The following is a 15,440-nucleotide window of genomic DNA, read 5'->3' on the forward strand; positions in this document are numbered from 1 at the left end:
CCCTCTACCAGGGTCCCCTGGTCACCCTGGCTCAGTTCTGCCCACTTTTTTCCAGCTACCCCTCAATCATATTTTGATAGTTGGTTTGCAGGGCTCTTTACCGGATAGGTACAGAAATACAGTGTTAACAAAATAGATACGTAATATATATCCACATGATTACAAAATGTAACAAGCGATCTAAAATGCAATGTAACCTTATAGTCGCCCCTGATTAAAACTGCTCTGTCTCTCGGCTCCTTCGCTACCCCAACCTGAGCCTTCTTACCTTTTCCTCCAGCTGCTCCCACCCAGCCCCCTCCAAGTTGGGGAGAATGCGTATCCGGCTTCAAAAATTTCCACAGCCTTCCCCAGCTCCGGGCGTTTCTACCTCCCTTGTGTGCTACAACGTGAGCTCCCCATCATTTTATTTTAGGCTCTACGGGCACAGACAGTCTTGTTTATTGAGCCCTGACTTTCACATGACAAATGCAGAGTTTGCTAACGCTCAAGCCCTCGAGCTTGTACCCTTGCACGTACCCACGTGGGCATGCCCGGAAACCAGGCGGAGTGAGGGTTTCTGTCCCTCCGGAAAGTTTCCTCGGTGCCCTTTGCGGGCAGTCCGCCTCGCCCCCTACCAGCAGTGGATCGACAGTGGGTTTTTGAAATGAGAGATAGACAGATAAGATGGGGGGGGGGCTGATTGGTCATGCGTGGCCTTTGCCCTCCCCTGTGGTGTAGACATTTCCACCGTGGCCACTTTTCGGCTACCAGGAAGCTGGAAAGGAAGGTAGCAATCAGCGTGCACGAGACAGGACGAGCTGGCCGCAGCCCACGACTCCCCTACGGACGCCCTCGCTTCTGGTTTCTATCCCCCTAGATTACTTCTAGAGCTTGGTGGAAAGGGAGCTGTGCCGCCTGCACGCTTCCGTGACCGACTTCTTTCGCACAGCGCGCTGCATTCATTCACCCCGCCACGTCTAACGGTAACGGGTTCTCTTGCTGTAGGATATTTCGGGGGTGTGGACTGGGGGATGGCCCCAAGAAGAGTTCACATCTTTTCTCGCGTTGCCCCTTCCCCTCCCGGTCCACACTCGCAGCTTGAATAAAACAAATGGGCGTCCCTGTCCTGGGGGAGACAAGTTTCCCGCTAATCACGTGGCGGTCACCACTCGATACAGAACGCGAGCCTTTATTGTTGAGATAACACTGCGGATTTCACGCCCTCTGCCCTCCTACCTTTATTAACGGGCACGCTTTGCTCTGCAAACTCTCCCACTAACATATGTCTGGAGTTATCACCGGTTCCAATCACACCTTTCGTAAGGCATGTGTTCCCTGGTCCCAGAAACGTGGGTGTCTCCCACATCCGTCCCCCGGCCCGGGAAATAGATTTCTAATCGTTTTGGTAGCTCCAACCCAAGGTGACATTTACCCTGTTCAGGCACGATCTGGTGTCACCATCACACATGTCCGCCCCTGCTATCTCAGAATGCACCCTGAACTTTGTCTGTCTTACCTGTGCGGTGGGTTAGCAAAAACAGTGCTGACAGGCCCCCTTTGGGTATCTGGAATGCCCAGCAAACCTACTCTCAGGCACCTGGCCTAGGAAACTCTTGCCTCGTGTAACTGGGAGACGTACACACGAATGTTCTCAATGGCAGGAATCTGGAAGGTGCACAGATCCAAATCCGGGGACAAATGTGTTCTAGAATAGTCCCACAAATAAATGCCAAGCAGCAGAAAACTCACAAATGACAACAACATCAAAAAAAAAAAAAAAAAAAAAAAAAAAAGGTCTCAGGAGTATGGGACACCCGGCTGGCTCACTGGGTGGGGCACGTGATTCTTGATCTTGGGGTCCTGAATTCGAGCCCCACGTTGAGTGTGGAGATTACTTAAAAAAAACTCTTAGAAATACAGAGTTACGGACTATGTCTTTATGACGCCATATTTATGAAATGAAATCGGCTCGGCACCATTAGCCACTGGGGAATTCCCCAAAAGCCCCAAAGAGATACGACTACCACAGGCCATTAGAACGGCTGAAATAAAAAAGGCTGACAATACCAAGTGCTGGCAAGGAAAACAGTTTAGTGGTTTCTTAGAAAGTTAAGCAAACACTTACTATACGACCCGGCAATCTCACCCCTGAGGGTTCACCCAAAAGAAAGAAAACTCTTGGGTTCGCACAAAATCCGAACAGGAGCGTTCGTAGAAGCTTTCCTGGTAAGAGACCAAAAGCTGGGAACAACCCAAGGGCTCTTCAGTGGGTGACCGGAAAAACAAATTCTGGACTGAGTGAATACAAACCCATAAAAATGAAGTATGCATTAATTCCACACAAGGGAATACTGCTCGGTAATACAAAGGAATGAGCTGAAAACGCACAGGGCCTTGAGTGAATCACAAAGGCATTTTGTCTGACGAAAAGAAGGCGATCTGAAAAAGTTACGTGATGCAGGGCTCCACTTATACGAGGTCTCTAGAAGAGTATATTCAGAGACAGGAAGGAGATTGTGGGTGCCAGCGGTGGGGGAGGGGGCAATCACTTAATGGAGGGGCGCCTGGGTGGCTCCGTCGGTTGAACGTCCGACTTCGGCTCAGGTCACGATCTCACATTTTGTGAGTTCCGGCCCCGCGTCGGGCTCTGTGCTGATGGCTCAGAGCCTGGCGCCTGCTGCGGATTCTGTGTCTCCCTCTCTCTCTGCCCCTCTCCCACCCCCACTCTGTCTCTCTCTCTCTCTCTCTCTTTCAAAAATAGATGAACATTAAAAACAAAAGAACAATTACTTAATGGATACTGGGTTTCCTTTTGGGACGATGACACTGTTTTGAAACTGGACAGAGCTGATGGCCGCAAGACATTGTGAATGCATTGAGTGCAACTGAAGTGTTCACTTCGAAACAGTGCATTTTATGTTCTGCGGATCTCATCCCTTCCAACGACACTACATTTTGCCATTGGGTCGGCCTTTTATTTCATTGTCCTCTATTTCCGTTAATACGTCTCTTTGGTGGAAATACTGTGTGATGGTGAGCTACGTACTGTGACTCTCTTTTCTTTTCTTTTTTTTTAGTTAATTTTTTTTTAACAGGTATTCAATTTGGAGAGATAGTGTGAGCGGGGGAGGGGCAGAGAGAGAGGGAGACACAGAATCCGAAGCAGGTTCCAGGCTCTGAGCTGTCAGCACAGAGCCCGGTGCGGGGCTCGAACTCACAGACTACGAGATCGTGACCTGAGCTAAAGTCTGACTTTAAATTAGGACAGCATGTATGCAATGTAAAATCCACCACTTCCAAGTGCACAGTTCAATGGTTTTTAGTATAAAATTCACTGGGCTGTGCAGGCATCACCACGATCTAATTCTGGAACATTCCCATCATTCCAGAAAGAAACCCCGTCCCCAGCAGCAATCAGTCCCCGTTCCTCACCGCAGCCCCCAACCCCCACAAATCTGCTTTCTGTCTTTTGCCACCAACTTCTGACTGTATTAATAATAAAATATCTCCTGAGGAATGAATTCAAAATAGGGTTTTGATATGCTATCCTTATCACTCTGATCAAAGTCCTAAATTCAAGGTTTCTGGAAAGAGCAATGACTTTTTTTTTTTTTTTTTTTTTTTTTACAGGGGCAATTAAAAAAAATCTCAGGGCTTGGCAAGATCAGATGGGTGTGTGCAGATTTTCCCCTCAAGGTTGGCATCCTAGACGACCTTCGATTTGTGGAGGCACTTACTGGTCAGTCTGATTTCTGTGTTTCTTATAAAGCATTTGAAGTACTGTTGGGATCATCTCGCAAACGAGGAATCCCTTCAAGGCTCGAGGTCTTGAAAAACTCCTATCAACCGTCTGGGCCTCGGTTTCCCCCTTCCTCCCTTGGCAGTAAAGCAGGGCTGTGCAAACTTTTTCTGTAAAGGACCCGATAATAAATATTTTCAGCTACTCAACACTGGCTCGTAGCCAGAAAGCAGCCACAGCCCGTATTCAGACACGTGAGCGTGGCCGCGTGCCAATAAATTGTATTTATGGACACTGAAATTTGAATTTCGTATCATTTCTGACGTCAGAAAGTATTATTTTCTTTCTTTTGTGATTCCTTCCTCCCTGTCTCTCTCTCTCTCTCCCTTCCTTCCTTCCTTCCTTCCTTCCTTAGTAAGCTTCATACAACACAGAGCCCAACACGGGGACTATTGTTTCTATTTTGTTTTTGTTTATTATTATTATTATATTTTTTAGAGAGAGAGCGCGTGAGCGAGCAGGGGAGGGGCAGAGGGAGAGGGAGAGAGAGAGAGACTATTAAGCAGGCTCCAAGGTCAGTGCGGAATCGGAGCGGACCCCGGAGGCTTGGGTCGGCGGGGAAGGCTGGTTAATGTGCAGCGAGGGGTTCTGGGAGGAGGGAAACCCCCAGTGGGCGGCAGGTGTCAGTTCCTGTGGGGCAAACCCCCCCACGGTGGCCGAGCTCCGGCCACCCAGGTGATGTCCTGGAGCGCGGAGTTAGACCGAGGTGCCAGCGCGCCCGAGCCTTCCCTGCCTGGGACCCCAAGCTTCCCGGGGAGCCCGAGCCCGCATAGCATCATCCGTCCTAGTCCGTTACTGGGACGCCGCAGCCGGCCCTTGCAGATGTCAGATGACATGACGCGGGCGGAAATACTCTGGGGGCACAAAGCACGGCGCGCGCGCAAGGGTCCGGATACAAAGTGTCTGCAGGTGCACGTCGGAAGGGCCTCTGGAAAAAAAGTAACAAGGCCGTTCACGTGTGTTCGCATCCGTAACCCTAGCTGAGGGCGATGTCGTGCACGGTGGCAGAGGAGGAGCACGGACCCGGGAGGGGAAAGCGCTGGAGACCTCGTCCCGGGGCAGGGGGCAGAATCAGGGCGAGGAAGGGGCCAAAGAACGAGGACCTCGCACTCCCCCGCGGAGATGCTGGGGAGGAGGTGGGGAAGCACTTGCTTCTAGAATCCACTAGAGGGCGTCCGGGCCTGGGAAGCCGACCTCCGTGTCCCCCGCCTTAGGCCTGGCCCGGTGGGAAGAGGGGAGGGGGGGGGTCCACCGAGGATGCTGGGCGGCCAGAACCGGAGTGGGGGGGGGGCGGTCTGTGTCTTTGAACCTGGAGAGCCTTTCCTATGCTTCCAGAGTTGGGGGGTTGGAGGACAGGGGCTGACAAATTAGGGCCAGAGTCTGCAAACTTGTTTTTCTTCCTTCCTTCCTTTCTTTTTCTTTCTTTCAAGTTTGTTTATTTTGAGAGAGAGAGAGAGAGAGAACGAGTGTGGGAGAGGCAGAGAGAGAGAGAGAGAGAGAGAGAGAGAGAGAATCCCAAGCAGGTTCCATGCTGTCAGCACAGAGCCCGACGTGGGGCTCGAACTCACGAACCCCCGGAGATCATGACCTGAGCCGAACACCAAGAGTCAGACGCGTAAAGGACTGAGCCACCCGGGCGCCCCGGCAAGTTTTTTCTTCAAGGGCCACATAGCCGAAAGTTTAACCGCACTTGTCTGTCTGCAGCTCCCACACTAGCCACACAGCACCTCCCCAGAGGCACGGGGCCCTGTGCCAGTGACGTTGTGGGTTTGGGAGGCTGAAATTTGAATTTCATATCATTTTCCTGTGACACGAAATAACTTTCTCTGCCATATTTTTTTCAAAAGCATTTAAAAATGCGAAAACCGGGGGCGCCTGGCTGGCTCAGCCCGGAGAACACATGACTGCTGGGCTCGCCGCCGTGGGTTCGAGTGTCACGTCGAAAAGCAACAGATGGGGGCGCCTGGATGGCGCAGTCGGTTAAGCGTCCGACTTCAGCCAGGTCACGATCTCGCGGTCCGCGAGTTCGAGCCCCGCGTCGGGCTCTGGGCTGATGGCTCAGAGCCTGGAGCCTGGTTCCGATTCTGTGTCTCCCTCTCTCTGCCCCTCCCCCGTTCATGCTCTGTCTCTCTCTGTCCCAAAAATAAACGTTGAAAAAAAAATTAAAAAAAAAAAAAAGCAACAGATGATAGTAATGAATGGCTGGGAAAGAAATACAGAGTGAAAATGTTTCTTTTTTATTGGACATCCCATGTATAGCCATTCCAACACCACAGTCCAACGAAGTACAGAGAGTAATGGACGAGTATCTTTCCCTTCCAGTAACGAGTTTCTTTTAAAGTGAAACATACCTCGGGGCGCCTGGGTGGCTGAGCTTCCGACTTCAGCTCAGGTCACGACCTCGCGGTTCGTGGGTTCGAGCCCCGCGTCGGGCTCTGTGCCGACAGCTCGGAGCCTGGAATCTGCTTCCGATTCTGTGTCTCTCTCTCTCTCTCTGCCCTTCCCCTGCTCACGCTCTGTCTCTCCCTGTCTCTCAAAAATGAGTAAATGTGTGGGGCGCCTGGGTGGCTCAGTCGGTTAAGCGGCCGACTTCGGCTCAGGTCACGATCTCACAGTCCGTGAGTTCGAGCCCCGCGTCGGGCTCTGTGCTGACAGCTCAGAGCCTGGAGCCTGTTTCAGATTCTGTGTCTCCCTCTCTCTCTGCCCCTCCCCTGTTCATGCTCTGTGTCTCTCTGTCTCAAAAATAAATAAACATTAAAAAAAAAATTTAAAAAAAAATGAGTAAATGTGAAAAAATTTTTTTTTTTTTTAATGAACATGGGTAGCTGAATCTCTGCGTGTGTTCTAGCCAAATGTATATGGCACAGAGTTCTCCAAATTCTCTTCCAAGTACGATACGATGTTTACCAAAGGATAAACAATGAAAATGTGCTAATCCAAAGTGTCCCACTCTCGGATATCACTACGACTGGCAGCAGTTAGATGAAGAGTTGATAAACCACAGCTTGCTGGCCAACTCCAGCCCAATGTCTATTTTTGCAGGAGCTAAGGATAGCTTTTTTAACCGGTTTTGGGGGGGGGGGAATCAAAAAAAAAAAAAAGAAAACAATATTTCACGACATGTGCAAAATATCTAGGATTCAAATTTCGGCGTTACGAATAAAGTTTTATTGGCACACAGCCCTGCTCTATTGCTTCACACGCTGACGATGCCGCTTTCTGCATCGCTGCCGCAGGCTGAGTGGTCGCCGTCTGGGGCACTGGGGTGACAACATTTGCTGTTGGGTGTGAAGAAATGCCCCACTCACTGAGATTTCTGAAGGATGGAGTTTGCTTGTGTAAAACTTTTTTTTTTTTTTTTAATTTTTAAGTCATCTCCACACCCAACGCGGGGCTCGAACTCACGAACTCGTGTGCCTCGAGATCGTGCCGACTGAGCCGCCCAGGAGCCCCCGTCATGTTTCCTTTGAAGATAAATGTATCAGGGGCACCTGAGCGGCTCAGTCCGTTAAGTGTCCGACTGTTGGTTTTGGCTCAGGTCACGGTCTCACGCTTCGTGGGGTCGCGCCTTGTGCAGGCTCCACGCGGACGGCCCGGAGTCTGCTTGGGATTCTCGCGCGCGCTCTCTCTCTCTCTCGAAATAAGTGTATAAAACTTTCCAAAAAATGCATCGAAGGAAAAAGGCTTGGCACACTCTTCAACAGCGTCGCCAACTTTGTTTTTTTCTTCTTCTTCATTAAATTGATTTTAGAATGACGATCAGGGACACGATGATGAATCGAGACGAATGTCGGATGCCCCAAGGAGCAGGTGATCGCAGGAATGAATGCACGTAAAGATAAGTGTTGTTCACTCCTGCCAAATGTGGGGGTGCGTAGGCTGGGCGACCTTTCCAGTGTTGTCCAACCTGGCGAGCGGCGGCGGGAGGTGTGGGGGACCGGCCTGCTGCTGGAAGGGAGTTCTGGGCACAAGTTCATAGCGCGTCCCAGTGCGAGAGGCAGGACACGGGACTTTCCGACACCCTTCTCACGCGTGGGTGGGCTTGGCCTCTAACTGGTGGGCTTCTCCCTGTGCCCGAACTCCTGGGCCCGTCCCTCCAATCGAACGCCAATCCTGATCAGATTCTCCCTGGGATTAAAGATTAACCCCCATGTTTGGCCTTTGCAGGAGGCTTATATAACCTTCTAGGTCAACCGTCACACTTTTCCGGACGGGGTCTCGGAGGGGAGACGCGATGTGGTGTCCCGGCTAAGCATACTGTGCCGAGCTGGGGGGGGCGCTGAGGTCCCGGGGCGCGCGGGCCAGAACGCCACCGGGCACGAAAGGGGAGAGTAAGTTAAGGGCTGATGAGACCCGAGGCTGCTGTCCCAAGCTGGCCGAGAGCAGCCACACTTATCTTGGGACCCGCGGCACGTGCTGGATTGCGCGGCTCATTCTGCAGATGCGTCTGGAGCCACTTCGATGGTGGGGGGCCATCGGTGGCCGACGCAGACAGGGGCCCGTTCCCTGGTGAGAACAGAGGGAATGGACAGGTGATCAGAGCCCCCCCACCCCCGCCCCCCGCCAGGTGCTCTGCTAGAGTGGCTGGGACGCTCAGCATGGTCCCTGAGGGAGGTGACCCTCGGGCAGAGGCCACCAGGCGTGGGTTTGGGAACAGCTTTGAGAAGGCCTTGCGGGTTGAAGGACGTGCCCCCCCCCCCCCCTTCAAAAGTTGGAACTGTACCCTCCAGGACCTCAGAATGTAACTCTTTTTGGAGGGGGGGTCTTTAGCGAGGTGATCAAGTTCAGGTCATGAGGGCGGGGCCCTGAGCCATACGGCGGGGTGTCTTTTACTCAGAGACACAGGGAGAAGGCGGGGTCTACACCGCAAGGGGAGGCCTCGGAAGGAGCCAGCCCCGCCCACACCTTGATCTGGGATTTGCAGCCTCCAGGGCGGGGAGACACTAAATTCTGCCCTTAGGCGCCCTGTCTACGGGACCTCCTGCGGCAGGCTGGCGAAGGTGAAGGGTCAGGACAAATTCAGGGTCTGGAGACGTAGAAATGCCTCTGCACCCCCGCACCGTGGGCTCCTTTCCAGAACGCCCTGGGGTGGAGCCAGAGGAGACACGCCCAGCCCCCCCCACCCCCCCACCCCGAGGCGACGGGAAGGAAGCTGGGATGACCGCGTCCACAGCCAATGGAGGCCTCCTTTCCTGTGAGAGCGTCGCTGTGACCCTTGGAACCGCCAGCCATAAAGCAATCACCTAGATTTGATGGGGGCTAGACATGGAGGAGGGGTGGGGACGGACAGAGGGCCTCCCCCCCCTTGCTCCTCTACCCTCAAGGCCCTCACGGGGCACCGCCCCAGGGGCCGCCCATCCTCCTGGAGCTGGGGGACCACCTGCCTGCTCCCCAGTTAGGAGCGAGCCCCAGACGCCAGGCTTGGACAGCAGGGCCCCTGACACACCGGGCCTCCCAGCCCTGTCCATGCACACGTCCCACCCAGACCCCCACAGAACCTTCCAGAGCCATCGACGACTGGCCATCGCACCTGACCATGAGCCATCTCACCCTTGAACAGGCCCCCAGCACCCCTGCCCTCGCCTCCCCCCCTGCGCAACGCATTCCGGCCCCACAGCCCCTCCCAACTGTCCCTCCTATCTCCACACCTGCCCTGCTCTGGTTTTCTTTCCGTGGTGTCTTTATCTGACTTATTCATTTGCTTCTGTGCAAGTGGTTTTATTTAGCCTCTGTCTGCCCCTGCGGGAACATCAGCATGCGGACGGGGGGGAGGGTTTGTCTGGTCTGCAGCCTGCAGCGTCCCTGACGCCCCGCGCATAGCAGGTGCTCAATAAACAGTGACCACAAGAATAGACGAGTTCTCGGGCACGGCGCCCTTCATCCTTTAGGGAAGCTGGAGGGCGCCCACCCCGGGCCAAGCTCTCCTCCCTTGTGGCGCTCAGAGACCACATCACCTGTGGTCACCCACCCCAAGGGCCTGGAACTTCCTGGACACGCTGTGGCACGTGATGTAGGAGGCACCCTGAGAATTAGGTGGTAATAATCAGTGGGCATTGCCCAAGAGGTGGGTCAGAGTCCCCCTGCCCCCCAGCCCCTGGCCTGCCCCTGCCACACCCGTATCACGAGGGTTTTACTCACTGCCCAGCCTGGCGGCACACCAAGGGAGGGTCCTGGAGGAGGAGGAGGAGGAGGAAGGGGAGGAGGAGGGAGAGGAGGAGGGAGCAGAGAGTTAGTCAAGGGCTTGCTGCTCCCAGAACCCCCTACCTCTTCCTCCCAAACTGACCTAAAAGGCCAGTGTAGAGAGAACCCCCCCCCCCCAAGGAGAAGTCAAAGGAACGGGGAGGTGACATGGTGGCCGGGGACAAGCCTCCGCCTGGAGCAGGGAGCCCGGGCGTTGTCCCCGCTGTGGCTGACTCATGGAGTGGCACAGTGAGTCACGACCCCTGATTAGCCCTTCGGTCCTCGTGTGCAAAACGGGACCCGCTGTCCTGAGCAGATCTGTGTTGAGGCCAAAGGGCCAAGGCGGCCGGAAAGTGCCAGGCAGGCTTCTGCCCGCGTGTCCCGGGTTTGGAGCACGACGGGTTCCTTACGGGTGCACGTACTGTTCGTGATGGAAACTGACACACAGAGCACAGGTTTGGGGACCTGGGTCCGTGGAGGTTCCTTCTTAGCCCCTCACATGCTTTCATTTATGGGCTCCTGCCAACACCTCGGTGTGAGGAGGGCCTTTACCGCCTTTCACAGACAAGGAAACTGAGGCAGGGAGAGGCAGAGTCATTGGCCCGCAGTCACACAGCTGCACGGCAAGGATGTGAAGCCGAGCTCTGCCCTGGCCCAGCACCGCCTCGTGGAACAGTCACGCATCATGTGTCAGGGGCGCCCCGGGGGGGGTCAGTTGGTCAAGCCTCCGGCTCTTGGTTTCAGCTCAGGTCGTGATCTCACGGTTTGTGAGGTTGATCCCTGCATCAGGCTCTGCACTGACAGCACAGAGCCTGCTTGGGATTCTCTGTGTCTTCCTCTCTCTCTGCCCCTCCCTCGCCCCCCCCCCTCAAAATAAATAAACCTAAAAAAATATTCACGAGTCCTGTGAAAATTTCTAGCAGCTACGTATAAACAGCACAAAGTAAAACTAAGTTTCGATTTAATAATATAGCCTGCTGGGGCGCCTGGGTGGCTCAGGCGGTTAAGCCTCTGACTTCAGCTCAGGTCACGATCTCACAGCTCACGACTTCGAGCCCCGCATCGGGCTCTGTGCTGATGGCTCAGAGCCCGGAGCCCGCTTGGGATTCTGTGTCTCCCTCTCTCTCTGCCCCTCCCCTGCTCATGCGCTGTCCCTCTCTCTCTCTTTCTGTCAAAAATAAATAAACATTAAAAAAATTTTTTTTAAATAAAAAAATAAAAATAAAAAAAAAAATGTCGGTTCGTGCACCGAAGCCGTTCCATAGGTACTAACAGCGGTCCGTGAACGGAACTGAGTATAGGTTTTCACATGTAAATTAATCACAGTGGAATAATATTTCAACGTCACTTTGTCAGTCACCCTGTATACTTCGGGTGCTCCGATGACCGTGTGACGTGATCCCCGCGTGTGGGGCCACGCCGGTCTCATCCACGAAACCTGTGAATTACAGGGCCAGATAGCAAATATTTTCTGCTGCAATGACTCAACTCTGACATTGTAGCATGAAAGCCGCCATAAACAACAAGCAAACCAAAGGGCATGGCTATGTGCCAATAAAGCTTTATTTACAAAAAACACACGAGGGCCGGAACGGGCCCACGGGCTCTAGTCTGTCAACCGGGCACTAAGCTCTGTGATTCTGTTTATACATCTTTGGTTGTTTCTTCTACGAGCACCGATCAGGTGGCTCCTGTGTGCCAGGCGCTGGGGACACTGAATGCGGACACAGGTCTCGTCACAGTTTAGCAGACAGTCCTAGCTGGAGACTTTCTAGCTCTTCACTCCTCTTTCTTTAGGACCTGGACCGATGTTGATGCAGAAGAAGATCCAAAGGCATTTTTGTTGGGACACCTTGGGGGGGAAGGGGGCTCGGTCGGTTCAGCGTCTGACTCTTGATTTCAGCTCAGATCATGATCTCACGGTTGTGAGATCGAGCCCCACATCGGGCCCTGCATCGGGGTCCACAGTAATAGCACGGAGCCTGTTTGGGATACTCTGTCTGCCCCTCCCCTGCTCCGACTCTCTCTCTCTCTCTCTCTCTCTCAAAAATAAATAAACTAAAAAAAAAAAAGTGTTTTTTAAATGACATTCTTTGTTACTAAAACAATGAATATATATATTTTAATGTTTTAATGTTTATTTTTGAGAGAGAGAGAGAGGCAGAGCACAAGCAGGGGAGGGGCAGAGAGACAAGGAGACACAGAATCCGAAGCAGGCTCCAGGGTCCCAGCTGTCAGCACAGAGCCTGACACGGGGCTCGAACCCACAAGCTGTGAGATCATGACCTGAGCCAAAGTTGGATGCCTAACCGACAGATCCACCCAAGCGCCCCAAACAATGAATATTTGTATCCCCCAGGATGTGTCTCTGTGCCTGGCACAGATACTCAATAAACGGTTGTTGAATGAATGCGTGCCCTGATAAATAAATAAAATCTGTGGTGTGTCGGATGATCGTAAGTTGCTGCGAAGAAACATAAAGCAGGATGGGGGATGGAGACTGAGGGGGAGGGGAATTGCAATTTTAAAGAAGGTGGTCAAGGGGGCTTCACGGAGGAGGTGAATTGGAGCAGAAATCCGAAGGTGAAAGGAGCCAGCCACAGGGAGATCTGGGAAAAGGAATTCCAGGAAGCGAGGACAGCAAGTGCAAAGGCCCTGAGGCAGGACGAAGCCGCATGAGTGTGAGGCCGGTGTGGAGTCCCTGTAAGGACTGTCGCGTCATAGGACGAGGACCCAAGAACGCGGCAGGCAAAGAATGAATGTGTTTTGAAGGCAAAGCTGCCTTCACGGGTGGATTTTAATGAACATGAGCAAAGCCCACAGAGATAAAAATAAGTATGGGCAAGTGGGATGTTAATGGAAGGGGGTAAGGGGCCGACATTCGGGAAATGTCTAAACTTATGTTATGATTTATTTTATTATTTTATTTTACTTTACTTTACTTTACTTTAATTTACTTTACTTTATTTTATTTTATTTTATTTTATTTTATTTTATTTTATTTTATTTTATTTTATTTTTTTATATGATTTAAGCAATTGCACAGGCTCGGCTACAAATGAACGTTAATCTCATGCCAGGAGATTAGACTGGCAGTAATTCAGTTATGGGACCTTGACGGTCAAGAAACAGGGAGGAAAAATAACCCAAAGGGGTGTGAGTAGGAAAGAACCTTTTCGGCAGATTCAGAACTTGCCAGAGCTTCTTGGGTACCCATCATGCCCTGAGTAGTGTCGGGGGGAGATGAGAAGACCGCCTTCAGGGGGCTCGGTCTAGTTGTGAAAGGACGAGGCAGAGGCAGACGGGTGAGAGCAGGGAGCAGACACCTAAGGAGAGGGTGCTGACGCGGGTCGCCGTGATCCACACTCCAGCGTCCGGTTCCAGTCGGGGAGAGCTCTGTGGGCAGAATTAAGTAGCGAAAGTGAATAGCGTCCTGTCATACTCCCCTCCCTGCCGTGCAAGGGTCTGAAAATCAACTCGAAACTTTCAGCCAAAAGAGAATCCACCGGCTCACAGGGCTGCCCTGCGTCTGGAGCCCAGCATGGGATTTCAGGTATGGCTGGATCCAGGACATCGGGCCGTGCTGTCGGGGCTCGATTACCCTCTAGCTGCTCTGCTGTGTTCTGGGCGGGCCGCATTCTCCCAGCCTCCCAGCGTGGGGCCACGACGGCCGGCAGCCCCAAACCTACATTCCGTACAGCTTGGCATCCCCGGCGTGCCCGGCGTAGCCATTCTACAGATGGGGAAAGAGGAGGTTCGGAGTGAAGTGACTCCCCCCGGGGCTCCCACAACCCTTGTGAGGAGGGAAGGTAGAGTTCACGCACTCGCTGGCCCATCTGATTCCAAACCCTGGGTTCCTCCCCGCTGTATCATACTTCCTCCTGCGGACCTGTCCTCAGGCTGCCGATGAAACGGGTAACATTTTCTCAACTTCAAGAGTTCCCTGGGGCACCTGGGTGGCTCGGTTGGTTGGGTGTCCTGACTCTTGATTTCGGCTCAGGTCATGGTCCCAGGGTCGTGGGTTCGAGCCCCGCAGCCAGCTCTGCACCGAGCGTGGAGTTGGCTTGCGATTCTCTCTCTCTCTCTCTCTGTCTCCCTCTGCTCCTCTCCCCCACTCACATTCTCTCTCTCTAAGAAAAAGAAAAGGAAAAGGAGAAAAAAGAAAGAAACGCACAGAGGGAAGGATTTGCCTTGGGCAAAACATTAAGGGCTGATACAGATCTGAGCTGCGATGGAGAATGTAAATGTTCCCAGGAGAAACAATGTACCCACCTAACATCTGTCATCATATTTGAACTGGATCTAGTTATACCTAAGTAACACCCGAGAGGGGTGACTTTTGCCCTGGGAGGAAAGCTAAGAGCTAATCTTGGAGTTACATTGCCTTCAAGTTCCATGAGAAAACGTAAATGCTCCCACAAAAAGGGATATACGAGCTCGATATCAGTTATTCGCCTTTTACTAGAACTATTTATAGGTAACAAACACGGGGGTGGGGGGGGGCGGGATGAATTCTGCCCCGGGGCAAGAACCTAAGAGCTAATCCGGACTTGAGCTACAATTCCTCCAGACCCCACTAGAAAATGTATCTGTTCCCAAGAAAAAGGAATGCGTGAACCGGGTGTCAGTCATTCACACTTTAGTTAGAATTAGCACAAAGAGCTTCGCGCGCATGTTCCCTCGGCACCGTTGGAAACCACCCAAGGAAACCTCGGGGATGGAAAGGCAGAGGGATCCCTGAGAAAGACACGGATCTGGGGGAACTACCTCCTGGCGGGGCTCGGCCGGCAATCATTGACCCTTTAGCGTTCACACCAGGAGAAAGCAATCGTGGTGAAAGACAGGCATTTCCTTCTTTGCAGAACGTTACAAGGGCGGCATTGAGCCCCCGTGGGAACGTGGGAACGCTGGGCTTTGGGGACACAGGTGAAGCGATTCACGGCGACAGGAAAAGCATCTCTTAACTGCTAACTCGAATACCTGCTGCCTCTGCATCAGAAAACTTGAAAACGCTGGGGAGAAGGCGTGATCCTCGGTTCGTGACGGTTTTTCTCCTTAAACAAAACAAAAAAAAAAATTGCAATTGTATTTCCTCGGAAGCTGCGCCACTGGTACGTGGGTTCGGATTCGGAGAGCGTTCGTGGTGAGGCCTAGAAAGCCCTTCTCCTCCGGGAGCGCGCCCAGCCCTGAAAGCTGTCCCAAGTCCCACCTCCTCCCGGGGTGGTCTATAACCTTCCCGCAAAGGGGCGTCTGTATTCACGTCTCCTTTTTTTCACTCACGCAGGGCGTCCTGTGTCCCGCACCATCCTTTTTCACTAACCTGGTGCATTTTCCTCGGGGAGGGTATTGTCTTCACGGGGGGGGGGGGGGGGGGGGGGGGGGGGGGGGGGGGGGGGGGGGGGGGGGGGGGGGGGGGGGGGGGGGGGGGGGGGGGGGGGGGGGGGGGGGGGGGGGGGGGGGGGGGGGGCTGAAAACCGGT

This window comes from Prionailurus bengalensis, chromosome A2 (assembly GCF_016509475.1).
Source record: "Prionailurus bengalensis isolate Pbe53 chromosome A2, Fcat_Pben_1.1_paternal_pri, whole genome shotgun sequence".
NCBI lineage: Eukaryota > Metazoa > Chordata > Mammalia > Carnivora > Felidae > Prionailurus > Prionailurus bengalensis.